An 18,446-nucleotide genomic window follows, 5' to 3' on the forward strand; every position below is an offset into this window, starting at 1 on the left:
TGAGCGACAACCCGGTGGGTTAACTCCATCTTCCTCTATGTAAGTAGCTTCTGAAACTCAATCTGCACTCGCTATCAGGGTATACAACCTTCTCGATCATGTGATTGAGGAAAAATCGGACTCATGCTGACCTAACTAGAAAATGGACTCAAAAATAGCATTCCAAATAAGACTTTGTATAACACACACGTGAAGAACATTGGTCCCGCACGCCATAGGATGTGCGCCATCCGGTTGCTTTCCTCCCTACTACTGGTGGAAGACAACTTTCTTTTATTCTATATACATACATAATTGAAGTAATAACTCAGAACATACTAAATTGGCTCAGGTTAGCGTTTATGGAAAACTTTTTTACTATGAGTACTCTTTCCATTTATGATTACCAGCTTTTCCAATTATATAAACATGAGGCTTCAACCACTCCATACATGAGATACAGGCATAACGGTTGCTATTTTTTTTTTCTTGGGGAGGAGAGGGGGGGGGGGAAATTTTAGTAACATAATTAGAAAAAAAAAAAATAGTTTAAAAATTGATTAGGTATCAAGGAGAAAAAGTCTATCCTTCAAACCTACACCTTTTGCTGCAGTTATGCAACATAAGATGGATAGGATCATTCCAATTCCAATTCCAATTGGTGCAGCATACTTACGTCTTGTCCCACCTATTATTAACCTTCATGTATTGTAGAAATTGGTGGCCAGCGAACTTGAATAATCGTACCAATATAGAAAGAGTGTAAAAGGGAATTTTAGGTGTCCACACCAAAGAAAGAGGTTCTAGTCAAACCGGATTCTTTGGCGCCGTAGAGCATCATCTAATAAATAATCTTTCACAGGGGAAGGGAAATCATCATCCCAAACAAAAGATGAACCATGCTTTGCCGAGTACTTAGCAAGAAAATCTGCCACCGAGTTCACTTCTCTGAAACAGTGAGACATCTTCCAATGGATAGCTTTCAAATACGGAAGAAGGCTATTCCATAATTGACGCACAAACCAAGGAACAGACCCAGACTGGACAGCCAACAACACCGCCACTGAGTCAGACTCAATCCACAACCTATGTGTGAGTACCGTAGTCCTCGGAGGGGGGTTTCCTCGGCCTTATGGCGATAGGATTTGCCTTTGATGGATTATCGCATATCGTTTCGATACATCATTATGGGGATTGAGATCATGCTTTATAAAAAAAAAAAGGAGTCGCTACCTAGGATTAACGCCTAAGACCCAATGGGTGTTGCCCCATCCGGAGTTAGCGGAAAGGGCTCCGTGATTTCATATGGTCTGGCTAGAGATTATGGATAAATGGTCAGGTTACAAGCATGGGAAGGTATTAACACCCCATCTCGCCCAATTAAACCGATCTTTCTACTAGATGCTAGATTTAAAAAATTCTCCCTTAATATGTTATATGCCAATATGCACGGCTAAATTATGATGCACTAAACATGACAAAGAAAGGAAAAAATCATTGACTATGTACACTAAATCGAACTATGCACTAATTACTTACTTTCAATAGATGAGGGGGTGTGTGTGAAAGGCTTTAAAGATGAGGGGGTGTACATGAAAACATGCCATAGTTGAGGGGGTGTCCCTATATTTTCCCCTTAATTTAATTATCTTATTGGTCCATCACTGACCCTATCCTTGACACTTTTTTTTGCTTGCTTTTTTGTCCTTCAATTTCTTTCCATGACTGTGAGTCTGTAGTCACATATGGTGACATACTAATATTTTAGTGGTTGTAAGTACCGTGGTCCTCAGGACGAGGGTTCCTCAGCCTCTTGGCGACAAGGATTGGGTTCGGTGAAAAACGGTGTATCGTTCTGATATATCATCATGGGGATTAGGATCATGCTTTATAAAAAAATGGAGTCGCCACCTAGGGTTAGGGCCTAGGACCCAATGGGTGTAGCCCCATCCGGGGTTACCGGAAAGGGTTACATGATTCCATATGGTCTGGTCAGAGAATCAGGGTAAGTAGTCAGGTTACGAGGGTGGAAAGGTGTTAGGCACCCACTTCGCCCGGATAAACCGATCTTTCTACTAGATGCTGGTTTTCGAATATTCTCCCTTAATAATATCCTATACTAACATGTAAGGCAAAGTTATGATGCACTAATCATGACAAAGAAAGAAAAATCATTTACTATGTACACTAAAACGAGTTACTTTAATTGTCTATATTATGCCAAAAATAATGAGAGGAAAAGAGACAGATACCTGTCTAGAAATGCAAGAAACAAATGAAAGCGCATAGAGGGCGAAATATGCATATATGTGATGTCCCATGGCTCAAGTGGAGACGGACGATCAGCTTGTCTCTCTCTTGTCGGACAGAGTAAGGACTATATGAGATGGATTTTGCTACTCAAACTTCGGGCAGAGTAACGGCTATATAAGGGATTCTTGTTATCTGTATTCAGACAGAATAACAGCTGTGAAGGGGGTTTTTTGTTATCCGTACACTGACGGGATAACAATACCCAATAGCAGAATCGCTCTATGTTTGGATGGGTAACCGAAGGATCTACCCACGTCGAAGAACTCCACTCACTCACATACTCATGAGGGAAAGACGGAGGAAAAGAGGGTGAAAAGGGGGCAAAACAAGCCCTGGAGGGTCTCCTTACCCGAGAAAAACTTGAGAAATGAGGGAGGGGGGACCCTCACCCTTGGCCAGATAAGCCTTCCACGGTGCCGTGGAGATGTCCACGGCACCGTGGGTGACATCAGCAGGCTGATGTCACACCCCTTCATGGTGCTGTAGAAATCAAGTACACGCCTCCACGGTGCCGTGGGAAGGAGCCCTCCTTTAGCGTTTAGTAAAAGGGTATGATAAGTCATTTTAGGGATGTTAGGGTGATTTGGTTCAGATGTAGGGACAAAAGTCCTTCTTGAGAGAGATACCGATGTCTGTCTGTGTCCTGTTGTCATCATCGCCGGGGGGTGACAAAATTCAGTGTCTACAGTGGTATAAATTTTGATCTGAACCTTGTGCAGGTTTGTGCAAGAAAGAGGAAATCCTTTGTCCTTGTGGACAATGGCTCTATTTTTTGTTTTGGGTGGATGGGCTTTGGGAGCTTAGGATTTGTTGATAGAGGGATCTCTGATAAAGTTATGAAGCCCTGAGTCCTTGATAGCTTAAGAGTCACCACATTTCTTAAATTAGCACAGGGCTATACCGCACTGTTTTAATCACCTGCAGGGGCTTCATTTTTGGCTTTGGGGACAATGAAAGGGCACAACTTGGTCACAATTCATTGAGAGGATGCTTCGAACCAACTGAGATCATCGTCCAGGAAACATTGGTAGCCCTTATTGCGAAAAGCATCTGAAGCATGACAATCAACCTTTACGACACGAAGATTTGTAGTTAGTAGTTCATAATGAGCTGCAGTTCACTTAGCTTCTCAAGCGTAGGTTTCATATAAAGTTCCTAAAAGGAGCATTTTTAGGCCTCCCCAAAGAGTCTAAAGTAATAACCAGAGGAGAGTGATCCGAAACCATCCTATGCAACACCCGTTGACAACATGACTGAAAAACTTCCAACCATTTAGAATTACAAAAACTACGTTCCAAGACCGCATCCACCCGACCATACTTCATGTTGTTGGACCAAGTTAATTTTCTCACATGTGAAGAGGCAGCAATAAGAGAACAAGAATCGCTCATAGCACCAAACTTCAAAGCCGATCCTAAGCAAAAAGCCCTCGGACCACGCTTTTCATTAGAAAGAAGCGTAGCATTAAAATCTCTTACCACCAACCAAGGCACATTCACATAATTAAGGGAAACCAATTCCAACCACAAATCTCTACGATTCACTCTAAAGCAGCTTGCATGAATCACATATAGGAAAGACACGATACCTTTTGAAACCACAGAAAAAGTAATTTGTTGATCTGACAAAGAAATCATTGAAGGCTTTTCCAATCCCAATTTCCAAACTACCCAGATATTAGGGACCATTCCAGGGCGAACATTATGAATTAGGTCCGTGTGCCACATAACCTAGTTTATTAAAATACAGCACAGGAAATTAAATTACTAACTTCCACCTTTGGCTCCATAATGCAGACTAAATCTGAACCATGCTCCAATAACAGAGCCGACAAAGCCAACCAAGCGGCATTCTTTTTTATGCCTCTAATGTTCCTAAGAAATATCTTCATTGACAACTTGTCGATTTAGACCCCCACGGATAACGTCCCCATGCATGCCCCTGGAAGACTCGCCTGTAGGGCACCACACCACGACCATGATCCATCACATGGGAACCACCACTACCCGATCCACGACCCAGACCAAGAGTCACAAATCCCTGATCCGAAATATTTGAATTTAAAATACAAATCTCAGATTGTGGACCTTCCAAATAGGGAACACCACTAGTCAAAGCATGTAGATCCCATTTCAATAATGATGCCATTTTAATACGTGTGGAAGCGTCAGTATAAGCTCACATAAGCCAGTGACATTATCGTCCAACCGGTCAACCCATCCAACTCATCAGCAAGGACCTTGAAGAAAAAACGATCCTTTGAAAGACCAAGTCGACTCCTCTAACTCTGTCTGCCCCTACTACTGTAGCAAGGCTGAATGTACCGTCTTATTCCTATCTAAATGTCTTATCCAAATGGGGTAAAATGGTACTTTCCATTGTGTTTGGTTCGTTTAGCCATAGAAACAATCTGTAGGCGGTGGTTATCCGTCGGATTCCACGCCTTGAGCATGTGGGCGTAGACCTGTATCATAGTGGGACTAAAGCTTCTAATGAACCTCACAGTAGGGATGTAAACGGATCGGATTCGGATCGGATACGGATCGGATGTGATCGGAGCCGGATATTCCCTGGTCGAATACGGATACCTCTAAACGGATTCGGATGCGGATCGGATTCGGATTTTCGACCATCCGTTTACATCTCTGCCTTGTGTAACCCGGACCTTCCTCCCCCTAGCGGATACAATTCACTCTCAATCCATATCTCTTAGATCATGATTCTCTTTTCATCATATTCTAGAACTTATTTAATCTTCAAAAACCCTTGAAATCATTATTTTCTTAATTTTTTATTATTAAGTATTCGGATTTTTTTTCGGACGGATTTTAATCGGAGAATTCGGATTATTTTCCGGATATCTCTAAACGAATACGGATGCCCCTAAACGAATACGGATGCAAATTCGGATTCGGATTTCGGTTATCCATTTACATCCCTACCTCACAGTGGGGGATTTAAAACGGTAAGGAATGTCCCCCTTCAATGGATCTGTGTGAGGAACAGTCCCGCCTCTCTCCATCTCGAACTCTTCCACTAACATGTTTAATTCGTTTGCTACAGTTTAAGTAGCCAAAATAATTGAAGGGATCCTTGTCGCCACATCCGATCCTACAACTCCTTTTCTAAGAGCTGTCTCTTTTAAATGATTACAGTCAATTAAGGTGACCCCAATCCCATCTCTAACCGCTTTATCTTTTGAATTATATTGCACGGCAAGACTTTTGCTAGCAAATCTTGTCCACTCTAGCCGAGTTAACTCCCGAGTTTTGACTGAGTGAGCGAAAACCAGACTCATGCTGACCTAATTAGAGAATGTCATGCTGACCTAATTAGGGAATGGCCTCAAATGTCATGTCTTGGAACAAAAATAGCATTCCAAATAAGACTTTGTATAACACACAGGCCATCGGCTGTGTGCCATCCGGTTGCTTTCCTCCCTACTGGTGGAAGACAACAAACTTTCTCTTATTATATATACATACATAGTTGAAGTAATAACTCAAAATATACATAGAAACGTTATCGAGTGATCAGAGTATACATTAATTGATCACTGAAGTCATGGGGGTGAAGGAATTCCTATGCATGAGTAATGGAGAACGAGATACAAGCTATGCTCAGAATTCTTTCAATGTTAGTACATCGTAAGCTCTAACTCATTTTCATTTTTTTTTTCCTCTTATGGTGAACGAAATCTATATCCTATTACTTTTGCTATATATATTGTGATTAATTTTTATTTTTATTTTTTTTTTTAATGGTTGGAGCAGAGATCGGTGATATCAACTGCAAAACCTATCCTAGAGAAGGCCATTGAAGATCTCGTGAGCGAGGGCCTTCCCTCTAATGTCTTAACCATTGCGGACTTGGGTTACGCCTTCGGTCCTAATACGTTCACAGTGATCACTACGATCAAACGAAAAGTAGAGAAAATGTGCAACGAATTAGGTGTAAAGCAGCCAGAGCTTCAAGTTTTCTTAAATGATCTTCCTGGAAATGATTTCAACTCAACGATCAAGTTCTTTTTTGAAAATTATCAACAACTTGAAGGAGGAAGGATCGACGAGGGTGGTAAGATGTGTTTCATTGCAGGTGTTCCTGGCTCCTTCTACTAGAGACTATTCCCCTTGAATAGTTTACACCTTGTCCATTCTTGCTACAGTGCGCACTGGCTCTCTCGGGTAAGTAAATTTAAGTTTCATCACTTCCCAACTATTTCACTGGGCCCCACCAAGCACCAGCAAATCAAGGTGTGCATTGAGCATCGTGCACTGGATACACCCTAAATAGTTAGTGGATTCCATCTATATTCTCATACGAGAACCTAATGGAATCTTTCTCGCTGGGTTGGAGGGGTTTCTGTTGAAACCAAGTCGAGATATGTGTTTCTCATTTTTGGCCTGGTGTTCTCTTTTATATATTTCTTCTTTCTTTTCTTTTTTTAACTTGCTTTAAGCGTTCAGTCCTTAATTTAGATCACTACATAAATTACTGATATTTTTGAATGAATTAATGGAAATCGTTGACAGGTTCCACCAGGGCTCACAAGTGAAGTAGGTATTCCAATAAACAAGGGAAAAATCTACATCTCCAATACTAGCCCCCCTCCCGTCAACAAAGCTTACCTGGAACAATTACAAGAGGATTTTACTTCGTTCATCAAGTTGAGATCAAAAGAGTTGATCCCCAATGCTCGTATGGTCTTGATACTTCACGGTAGACAAGGCGGCGACCCCTCCTTAGCTACCTATGATTATTGGGAACTATTATCAGAGGCCCTCATAGCTATGGTTTCGGAGGTACATAGTAATACTACTTACATATCTATGGGCTTTAAGAAACTCCATTAGCTTATTGCTAAAGTTCCTTCCATGCATGCATATTTTTTTTTTTAACTAATTAGGAGTTTTTTTTTGGCAACAAGGACTAATTGAGGAAGAGAAGTTAGATTCTTTTAATGTGCCATATTACACGGCATCATGCGAGGAAATTCAAGAAGTAATAGACAAGGAGGGCTCCTACGACACAAAACAATTGGTAACATTTGCTCTAGATATTGGGGACAAGGAAGAGACAAACATGCAGGTTAAGGGAGATAAGGTAAATAAAAATATCATATCAGTTTCAGAACCTCTGATTTCTCACCACTTTGGGCATGAGATTATAGAACCATTATATGAGAAATTTACTCGTTTGGTAATTGATGACATGGTCAAGAAGCTTCCTATGGAACTTGTGAGCATTGCCATCACTCTTCAGAGAAAGGGCTGGAAGTAATTGAGTTTCAATGTAAGAAGTTTGGGCTTAGATTTGCTTTGAGTGTGAAATAACTAGCTCCTGGTTACGGTAGTTGTCCTCTCCCCTAGGAAAAAATCTTTGTACGTTTTAATTTTCCGCCATTAATAAAGTTATCCGGGTAACTGCTCACAATATCGAGTTTCATGGTTAAAAACAGGGAAGTTTTAGCTGAAAAAATCTATCACTTTAATTTTCTTTTTTTCTCTCTCTCTCTCTCTCTCTCTCTCTGCTGCCTCCTGCCTATGCGGCCTCACAGGCAGAGGTGAAATGACCGCCCTACCGACTGCCCCACCAACCTGCCTGGGTGGGGTCCATACTTTGCTGTGTGAGGCTGCACGAGAGGCCTCACACACACATTCACTCACTCACTCACTCACTATGGATCTTCTCCAATGACATTTAAACACTAGAGTCGACCTCCCACCATCCATGGGGGGTGGGGAGCACCTCTAGGATGTGGGAACCACACCCCATGGATGGTGGGAGATCGACTCTGGTGGTTAAATGTCATTGAAGAGGATCTGAATTCACACACACACACACATCAAAAATTTGGAAAGAGGGGACAGGGTTGAAGATCGCTATAAGGTGACATCCCCATATATAGTTGCAATAATTAAAACATTAGGCTCAACAACTCCATAAATGAGATATGATATAGGCATTAAGGTTGTTAAGAATTGTAGAAGCAACATACTTCATTTTTATTTTATTTTTTTGGAAATTTTAAGTAACATGATTGGAAAAAAGAAAAAGTTGCAAATTAATCGGGTGTCAAGGAGAAAAAGCCTTTTTTGTTTTCTTTGGGTGGTAAGGGTTTCTCAAACTTACAGTTGTTCATCTTCAATTTCAGCATCCTTGTATGGGAAGTAACAGGCAACGAAAACAAAGAGAACAAGGTTGATAGTGCTCAATACTGCCAATGTCCAATAGTAATTATCAAGGCGGCTTTGATTAAGGGCAAATTGGAACCACCCTTGTCGCCCACCCATCTCACTAACCTTGTTGGTTACATAAACAAAAAGGACACTGGAAATGATGCCTACTCCAAACACTGCCTCCACGACTGAGTTGATATAGGCCTTCATAGAGGCAGAGACCTGATCACTAAAGAAATTTTGGAAACCCTCTCGAGCAAGCCCATCGAAAGCCCCTAACAGGAGAAACTGTGGAAGCAACTCGAATATGGTCATGGGAATTGTGTCATAAGGCTTCTCTACTAAACCATATCGATCTTTCAATAACATCTATCCTGCTGACCTCCACCTTTGCTGCATGTATGCAATAAAAGATGGATATGATCATTATACTTCCAATTCCAATTGTTGCAACATACTTGCGTGCGTCTTGTCTCACCTAATAACAATGGACGTCTCTTGTAACAATAATATTTGGCCATCGAACTTGAGCACCCATCAAAAAATAGAAAGAGTGTATAAGGGAATTTTAGGTGTCCGACCATAAGATTCATGTGGTTTGCTTGCTCAAGAAAATAAGTGTTCCCAATGGCCAACACAACACCACAAACAATGACGATTATCAACAAAGGAACCATTTTTTAGGATTTTCCCAAAATGAAACGAGTGTGAGCTTAATTAATTATCAGGATGATCATTGATGGGGACCAAGAAATACAAGGGCTGACGTGGTTGCTACTATTTTATTGAGATGGATCAGACCGGCCTGGCCCATTGTGGAAGTGGGTTAGGGTTGGGGAGTAATATAAATACTACTGATGAGGGGTCCCTACTGTCACTATTCTCTTTTCTCTTTTCTCCACAAGAAAGGGAGCTGTGGGAGAATCTAGGAGACGGCAGAAGATCCCCATCGCGGATTGCATTCATTATCTAACGAATTGTTGCAGCTATTGGAGGCGATCTTATTTGTTATTCATCAGCACACGTGGGTGCCAGGTACACTTGGCTTTCCCTGCGTTATTTGATTCAATTGTATTCAAGATCTCTGTATGGGGGTGGATTCGGGTTTGACAAAACCCTTACGTGTTCTAACAAATGGCATCAGAGCCGACTATACAGACCTAGGATCAATTGATTAAGAACTTGGATAGAGTTTTGACGGTGGAAATAGGGATTTTGGTTGGATTTTGGGCGAAACCGCACGTTTTGGCAGCTGTCGGATTTTTCCACCGGCGAAAGTCAAAAATTTGTAGATGGGTGACAAGGGCTCAGAGAGACGATCGTGGTGACCTGTGGATTGTCACCGCCAGCCGAAGCCGCGAGTGAGATCCACGCGCCAGGGGCAGTTGCAAGAAAAAAAAAAAACTCGTAACGATTATAACGTCATCTGACGTCATAGGGCTGACGTCAGCGGTTACTTGCGGGTCAAGCTTGACCCGGTCAGACCCTACCCAGGTCAAAGATTCCTGACCCGGTCAACGCTGACCCGACCCGAGACCCAAATGGTGATCCATTTTTTGACCCGGAATCTGACCCTGGTGACCCATTTGGGTGGGCTGGTGGCCCGGTTCAGTTTACTTATTCAGGTATGATTTGGTTCATTTTGGTTTGATTCGATTAAACCGATTTGATTCGCTTTTTTTTTTTAAAACAAAAAGAAAAAATGACCAAAAAACTTCAAATGGACCGTGTGGGTTCGTTTGTCAATCAAGCAAAGCTTCCTTTTTGCTTTTGGGGGAGGAATGTAAAATGAAGTCAGGGCAAATCATCCATCATAGGTAGTAGCTAGGGGTTGCTCAAACTTCCACTTGTTCATCTTGATCAATTTCATAATCATCCTTGTATGAGTAGCAACAACAGGAAATGAAAACAAAGAAAACAAGGTTGATAGTGCACAATACTGTGAATGTCCAATAGTAATTATCAAGGCGGCTTTTATTTAGGGTATATTGGAACCACCCTTGTCGCCCACCCGGCTCGGATCTTTATCCCTTTAATTTGCCTGCCCATCAATTTCCTCAATTCCATCTAATAGGGAGACAGAAATGACCATCCTACCCCCTGCCCGAACACACTGCCCGGATGGGGTCCACCTCCCTAGCTCTATTAGAGGGAATAGAGGAACTTGACGGACAGACAAATTGAGGTGATCTGTTTCCCACCTGTCTCACTAATCTTGCTGGTTACATAAACAAAAAGTACACTGGTAATGATGCCTACTTCAAACACTGCTTCCACGAATGAGTCCATATAGGTCTTCATAGAGGCAGAGACTTGTTCACTGAAGAAATTTTTGAAACCCACTCGAACAAGCCCATCGAAAGCCCCTAGCAGGAGAAACTGTGAAAGCAACTCGAAGATGGTCATGGGAATTGTGTCATAAGGCTTCTCTACTAAACCATTACTGCAACTAAAAAAGAGATATGTCTAGTGAATTAATATTCTAACCCAAAAGGTTCTTTGAGCCAAAGGCGAGTACTCTGTGCCTCTTCACATTGATTATTTAAATCATTGTTATGTCAATAGGAGTGAGGGAGGTTGGAGGAGAGACAGTACCAGGGAGGAAAGATGATATAAGAGCGTTTAGATGAATTTAAAAGTGCATGGATCACTCTAACATGTGAGATCGTGAAATTTAAAAAAATATAATATCAAAATATCATTTATGAAAGACTCAAGTGGGCGACATATAAGGCTCATTTACATAAATATATATCAATGAAACAAAGCAAGTGGGCTGTCCTAATATATATAGGGGAAATTGCTTAGATCTACTTAGATAGCAAAAAGATTTACAAAATCGGTAGATGAAAATTATGTTTTACAAATACAAATTACTACGTTGAAAAGAATTACCAAATCCCCATTTGACTAAAAAATGCCAAACTAACAACCTAAAATACCATCAGTGTCATTCTCCCTCCCCTCTTTTTTTATTCTTTATTTAATTTTCCTAATATTTTAATTTTTATTGACCCACCCTTCTTCTTCTTCTTCCTCCTCCGATGAACACCTCCTCAACCACTCCCTCCCCCTCCCCTACAAACCCGCACCACCATCACCACCGCCACCTCTACCCATCATTTCTTCCCTCTGGCACACTCCTGCTCACTCAATTTTCCTCCTTCCCCTGTAAACCTGCCCCACCATGATCCCTTGTCATTAGCCTCGACCCTGCGCAGCTGACTCCATTATCTCTGCAAATCCCTGTGCAACTGTAGCACTAAAATCTCATAAACCGAGTTCTGAAAATAATGAAACTCTCAAATTTTGTTTTCCCTTAAGACTTACTTGATGGTGATGGGTGGGAGTAGCTAGCATTAAAGCGAGATCTATGTAACGATTGATTCTTCATAGGAAAACTCAAACCGTTTCTCAATAGCTTCACCAGTCCGCATCCAATGAAATCATTATCCTCGGAAGATCATGACCTCTTTAGCATAAGAGCTCACTAGGGAAAGAAGACAGATGTGAAGGCTGCTCAATGCCATCGGGAATTTTCCGCAATCGACTCAAATGTTATACCAGCAAGAAATAATTGAAGTGAAAACAGATATTTCCATTTCATATTACTGAAATAAGAAAAGTTGCATATCGGAGAAACACCTCCAATTTGCTTTGTTCTTCTATTTAAAACCCTAAGCAGTCCCAATTTCATCCTCAGCCAACCGCCACTACCACCATCGCAAGAGGGCCTTGTTCACCATAGCTGCAGTCTGAACCAACACTTTACTCGGATCCCAACAACTTCTTCCACTTTTAAATGCTTCCTCTTATAGTATTCAACTCCTTCATTTCTCCTTCCATTTTTTTATTAAAATAAAATACATTTTAAAAATTGAAATGAATCGATTTTCGTTATTTTTTGTTTCTTCCTTTACAATTCCTTCGCCATTGTGGCAGCTTGAATGTAGGTTTCCACCGAATACTAATCGCCTCCAGTCAACTTGAAAGTACTGTTACTCTTTTCCTCTGTATTTTCCCACCTTTTAATTAAAAAAAAATTCTTTTTTTCAATGAATTTTGAGGGTAAAAATGTTTTGGTTGGGCTTAGTGGGGGGTGGAGTTGCAGAGAAGAGAAGAGGGGCGATGGCAGGGAGGGAGGGGGTGCTTGGCGGTGGTGGTGCGGGCCCGATTTGCAAGGGAGGGTGGGACGGGGTTGCAGGGGGAGGGAGGATTGAGTGGTTGCAGACGTGATCGTTCATCAAATCAAGAGGAAGGAGAAGGCCCGAGAATGAGACGAAGAAAGAAAGGTGGGAATCAATTAAAAATAAAAGCAAGAAAAGAGAAGGATGATGAGAGTATTTTTGGTTGTTCATTTAACAATTTTTACTCATAGGGATTTGGTAAATCTTTTTAAGGTTGTAACTTGTAATTGTAAAACATAATTTATATCTACCAATTTTGTAAATCTTTTACATAGATTATACATATCTAGAGCTAGAATCGACATTGAACGAATCCAACCTTCTCACGGTCCCCTTTGACACACTCTCTCCTCGTTATGAACTGTTCCATGCCCCTCAATAAGTGAACCGTTCCATGCCCCTCAATATATAGTCAACATGTGTTAGAGGAAAAAATGGGACTCATGCATGCTGATCTATTTATGGCCTCAAATGTCACGTATTGGATCAAAAACAGCATGCTATCTCACATAACATGTGAAGATCGAACATTGCTCAATCTCGCAGGCCAAGAAGGACTAAATTGGCTCGTAATGTTCATAGAGCTCACATATATGTCAGGTTAGTGTTTATGGAAAACTTTTTTACTATGAGTATTCTTTCCATTTATGATTACCAGCTTTTCCAATAATTAAACATTAGGCTTCAACCACTCCATAAATGAGATATAGGCATAACGGTTGCTATGAATTGTAAAAACAACATCCATTCATTTTTTTTCTTGGCGAGGAGGTGGGGGAAGAGAATTTTAGTAACATGATTAGAAAAAAAAATAAAAAGTTAAAAATTGATTAGGTGTCAAGGAGAAAAAGTCTATCCTTCTAACCTACACCTTTTGCTGCAGTTATGCAACATAAGATGGATAGGATCATTCCAATTCCAATTCCAATTGGTGCATCATACTTACGTCTTGTCTCACCTAATATTAACCTTGATGTGTTGTAGAAATTGGTGGCCAGCGAACTTGAATAATCGTACCAATATAGGAAGAGTGTAAAAGGGAATTTTAGGTGTCCACACCAAAGAAAGAAGTTCAAGTCAAACCTGATTCTTTGGCGCCCTAGAGCATCATCTAATAAATAACCTTTCACAGGGGAAGGGAAATCATCATCCCCACCAAAAGATGAACTGTGCTGTGCCGAGTACTTAGCAATCAAGAAAATCTGCCACCGAGTTTATTTCTCTAAAACAGTGAGAAATCTTCCAATGGATAGTTTTTAAATACGGAAGAAGGTTATTCCATAGTTGACACACAAACTAAGGAATAGACCCAGACTAGACAGCCAACAACACCGCCACTGAGTCAGAGTCAATCCACAACCTATGTGTGAGTACCGTAGTCCTCGGAGGGGGGTTTCCTCGGCCTTATGGCGACAGGATTTGCCTTTGATGGATTATCACGTATCGTTTTGATACATCATTATGGGGATTGAGATCATGCTTTATAAATAAAAAAGTAGTCGCTACCTAGGATTAACGCCAAAGACCCAATGGGTGTAGCCCCATCCGGGTTTAGCGGAAAGGGCTATGTGATTCCATATGGTCTGGCTAGAGATTATGGGTAAGTGGTCAGGTTACGAGCATGGAAAGGCATTAGCACCCCATCTCGCTCAGTTAAACCGATCTTCTACTATATGCTGGATTTAAAAAATTCTCCCTTAATATGTCCTATACCAACATGCACGGCTAAATTATTATGTACTAAACACGACAAAGAAAAGAAAAAATCATTGACTATGTACACTAAAGAGAACTACTTTAATGGTCTACATTATGCCAAAAATAATAAAAAGAAAAGAGACAAATACCTATCAAGAAATAAAAGAAATGAATGAAAAATGTATCAAATGCGAAATATGCGATGTCCCACGGCTCAGGTGGAGACGGATGATAGACTTGCCTCTTTCTTCTCGGACAGAGTAAAGCTAATATGGGTATCTTTACTCAGACTTCAGGTAGAGTAACGGCCACATATGGGATTTTCGTTATCTGTATACAGACAGAATAACAGTTGTAATCTAGGGTATTTTAGTTTTCAAACTTTTAATTTGGGCAATTTGGTCTTAAAAAAAATAGGTGGGTGATTATTAACGTTTAAAACTAGCGGCAGTTAGTTTGATGCACTAATTTACTTACTTTCACTAGATGAGGGGGTGTGTTTGAAAGGTTTTAAAGATAAGGGGGTGTACATGAAAACATGCCATATTTGAGGGGGTGTCCCTATATTTTCCCCTTAATTTAATTATCTTATTGGTACATCACGGACCCTATCCTTGACACTTTTTTTTGCTTGCTTTTTTGTCCTTCAATTTCTTTCCATGACTGTGAGTCTGTAGTCACATATGGTGACATACTAAATATTTTAGTGGTATAAATTTTGATCTGAACCTTGTGCAGGTCTGTGTGAGAAAGAGGAAAGTCCTTGTGGACAATGGCTCCATATTTTTGGTTTTGGGTGGATGGGCTTTGGGAGCTTAGGATTTGCTGACAGAGGGATCTCTGATAAAGTTATGAAGCCCCGAGTCCCTGATAGCTTAAGAGCCCACCACATTTCTCAAATTAGCACGGGGCTATACCACACTATTTTAATCACCCGCACGGGCCTCATTTTTTACATTGGGGACAACGAAAGGGCACAACTTGGTCATGATTCATTGAGAGGATGCCTCGAACCAACTAAGATCATCGTCTAGGAAACACAGGTAGTCCTTGTTGTAGAAAGCATCTGAAGCATGACAAGCAACCTTTACGGCACGAAGATTTGTAATTAGTAGTTCATAATGAGCTGTAGTTCACTCAGACTCTCAGGGGTAAGTTTCAGATAAAGTTCTTAAAAGGAGCATTTTTAAGCCTCCCCAAAGAGTCTGAAGCAATAGCCAAAGGAGAGTGATCCGAAACCACTATCTGTGCAACACCTGTTGACAACATGATTGAAAATCTTCCAACCATTTAGAATTACAAAAACTACGGTCCAAGACCGTATCCACTCGACCACGCTTCATGTTGTTGGACCAGATAAATTTCTCCCATGTGAAAGAGACAGCAATAAGAGAACAAGAATCGCTCACAGCACCAAACTTCAAAGCCGATCCTAAGAAAAAAGGCCCCCGAACCACGCTTTTCATTAGAAAGAAGCGTGGCCATGCCCCAAAAGACCCGCCTCTGGGGCACACCACCACGACCAAGGCCCATCACATGGGAACCATCATTACCCGATCCACATGGGAACCACCACTACACGATCCACGACCCAGACCAAGAATCACAAATCCCTGATCCGAAATATTTGACTGAGTGAGCAACAACCCGGTGGGTTAACACCATCTTCCTCAATGTAAGTAGCCTCTGGAACTCAATCTGCACTCGCTATCAGGGTATACAACCCTCTCGATCATGGTCCCCTTTGTCAACAACATTTTTTTTTTATTTGGAAAGATGTGATCAACAACTTGTGATTGAGGAAAAATGGGACTCATGCTGACCTAATTAGAGAATGGCCTCAAATGTCATTCCTAGTAAGACTTTGTATAACACACGTGTGAAGAACATTGGTCTCGCAGGCCATCGGATGTGTGCCATCCCGTTGCTTTCCTCCCTACTGGCGGAAGACAACTTTCTCTTATTATATATACATATACATAGTTGAAGTAATAACTCAAATTATCGAGTGAGAGTATACATTGATCACTGAAGTCATGGAGGCGGTGAAGGAATTCCTATGCATGACCAATGGAGAACGAGATACAAGCTATGCTCAGAATTCTTTCAATGTTAGTACATCTTAAGCTCTAACTCATTTTCATTTTTTTTTACTCTTATGGTGAACGAAATCTATATCCTATTACTATGCTGTATTTATTGTGATTTATTCATTTATTTATTTATTTATTTATTTTTATGGTTGGAGCAGAGATCGGTGATATCAACTGCAAAACCTATCCTAGAGAAGGCCATTGAAGATCTCGTGAGCGAGGGCCTTCCCTGTAATGTCTTAACCATTGCGGACTTGGGTTGCGCCTTTGGTCCTAATACGTTCGCAGTGATCACTACGATCAAACGGAAAGTAGAGAAAAGGTGCAACGAATTAGGTGTAAAGCAGCCAGAGCTTCAAGTTTTCTTAAATGATCTTCCTGGAAATGATTTCAACTCAACGTTCAAGTTCTTTTTTGAAAATTATCGACAACTTGAAGGAGAAAGGATCGGCGAGGATGGTAAGAAGTGTTTCATTGCAGGTGCTCCTGGTTCCTTCTACGAGAGACTGTTCCCTTAAATAGTTTACACCTTGTCCATTCTTGCCACAAGGCTGACTGGCTCTCTCGGGTAAGTAAGTTTAAGTTTCATCACTTCCCAACTGTGTCACTTGGCCCCACCAAGCACCAGCAAATCAAGGTGTGCATTGAGCCTCGTGCACAGGGTATGCCCTAAATAGTTAGTGGATTCCATCTATTTGCCATATCTCTAGTGTACGAGAACCTGATGGAACCATTCTCGCTAGGTTGGAGGGGTTTCTGTCGAAACCAAGTCGAGATATGTCTTTCTCAATTTTGGCCTGGTGTTCTCGTTTATATTTCTTTTTTTTTTTTTGTTAACTTGCTTTAAGCATTCAGTCCTTAATTTAGATCACTACATAAATTACTGATATTTTTGGAAGAATTAATGGAACTCGTTGACAGGTTCCACCAGGGCTCACAAGTGAAGTAGGTATTCCAATAAACAAGGGGAAAATCTACATCTCCAATACTAGCCCCCTTCCCGTTAGCAAAGCTTACCTGGAACAATTTCAAGAGGATTTTACTTCGCTCATCAAGTTGAGATCAAAAGAGTTGATCCCCAACGCTCGTATGGTCTTGATACTTCATGGTAGACAAGGCGGCGACCCCTCCTCAGCTACCTGTGATTATTGGGAACTATTATCAGAGGCCCTCATAGCTATGGTTTCAGAGGTAGTACTACTACTTACCATATCTTTGGGCTTGAAGAAACTCCATTAGCTTATTGCTAAAGTTCCTTCCTTGTACGCTTTTTTTTGTTTTGTTTTTGGCAACAGGGACTAATTGAGGAAGAGAAGTTAGATTCTTTTAATGTGCCATATTACACGGCATCATGCGAGGAAATTCAAGAAGTAATAGACAAGGAGGGCTCCTTCGACACAAAACAATTGGTAACATTTGCTCTAGATCTTGGGGACAAGGAAGAGACAAACATGCAGGTTAAGGGAGATAAGGTAGCTAAAAATATCATATCAGTTTCAGAACCCCTGATTTCTCACCACTTTGGACATGAGATTATAGAACCATTGTATGAGAAATTTACTCGTTTGGTAATTGATGACATGGTCAAGAAGCTTCCTATTGAACTTGTGAGCGTTGGCATCACTCTTCAGAGAAAGGGCTGGAAGTAATTGAGTTTCAATGTAAGAAGTTTGGGTTTAGATTTGCTTTGAGTGTGAAATAATTGGCTCCTGGTTAAGGTGGTTGTCCTCTCCTCCAGGAAAAAATCTTCGTACGTTTTAATTTTCCGCCATTAATAAAGTTATCCGAGCAACTGCTCACAATATCGAGTTTCATGGTTAAAAACAGGGAGGTTTTAGCAGAAAAAATCTTTGTCAGTTTAATTCCATTTCAATTCTCTCTCTCTCTCTCTCTCTCTCTCTCTCTCTCTCTCTCTCTCTCTCTCTCTGTGCTGCCTCCTGCCTGTGCAGCCTCACAGGCAGAGGTGAAATACCGCCCTACCGACTGCCCCACCACCC

At 41.0% G+C, this 18,446-nt stretch overlaps 1 pseudogene; it reads left to right on the forward strand.

Annotated features, from left to right (window-relative positions):
• Positions 1-5,856: 5,856 nt before the first annotated feature.
• On the forward strand, positions 5,857-18,098 carry LOC122668664 (annotated as a pseudogene).
• The last annotated feature ends 348 nt before the right edge of the window (positions 18,099-18,446 follow it).

Source organism: Telopea speciosissima, chromosome 1 (genome assembly GCF_018873765.1).
Source record: "Telopea speciosissima isolate NSW1024214 ecotype Mountain lineage chromosome 1, Tspe_v1, whole genome shotgun sequence".
Lineage (NCBI taxonomy): Eukaryota > Viridiplantae > Streptophyta > Magnoliopsida > Proteales > Proteaceae > Telopea > Telopea speciosissima.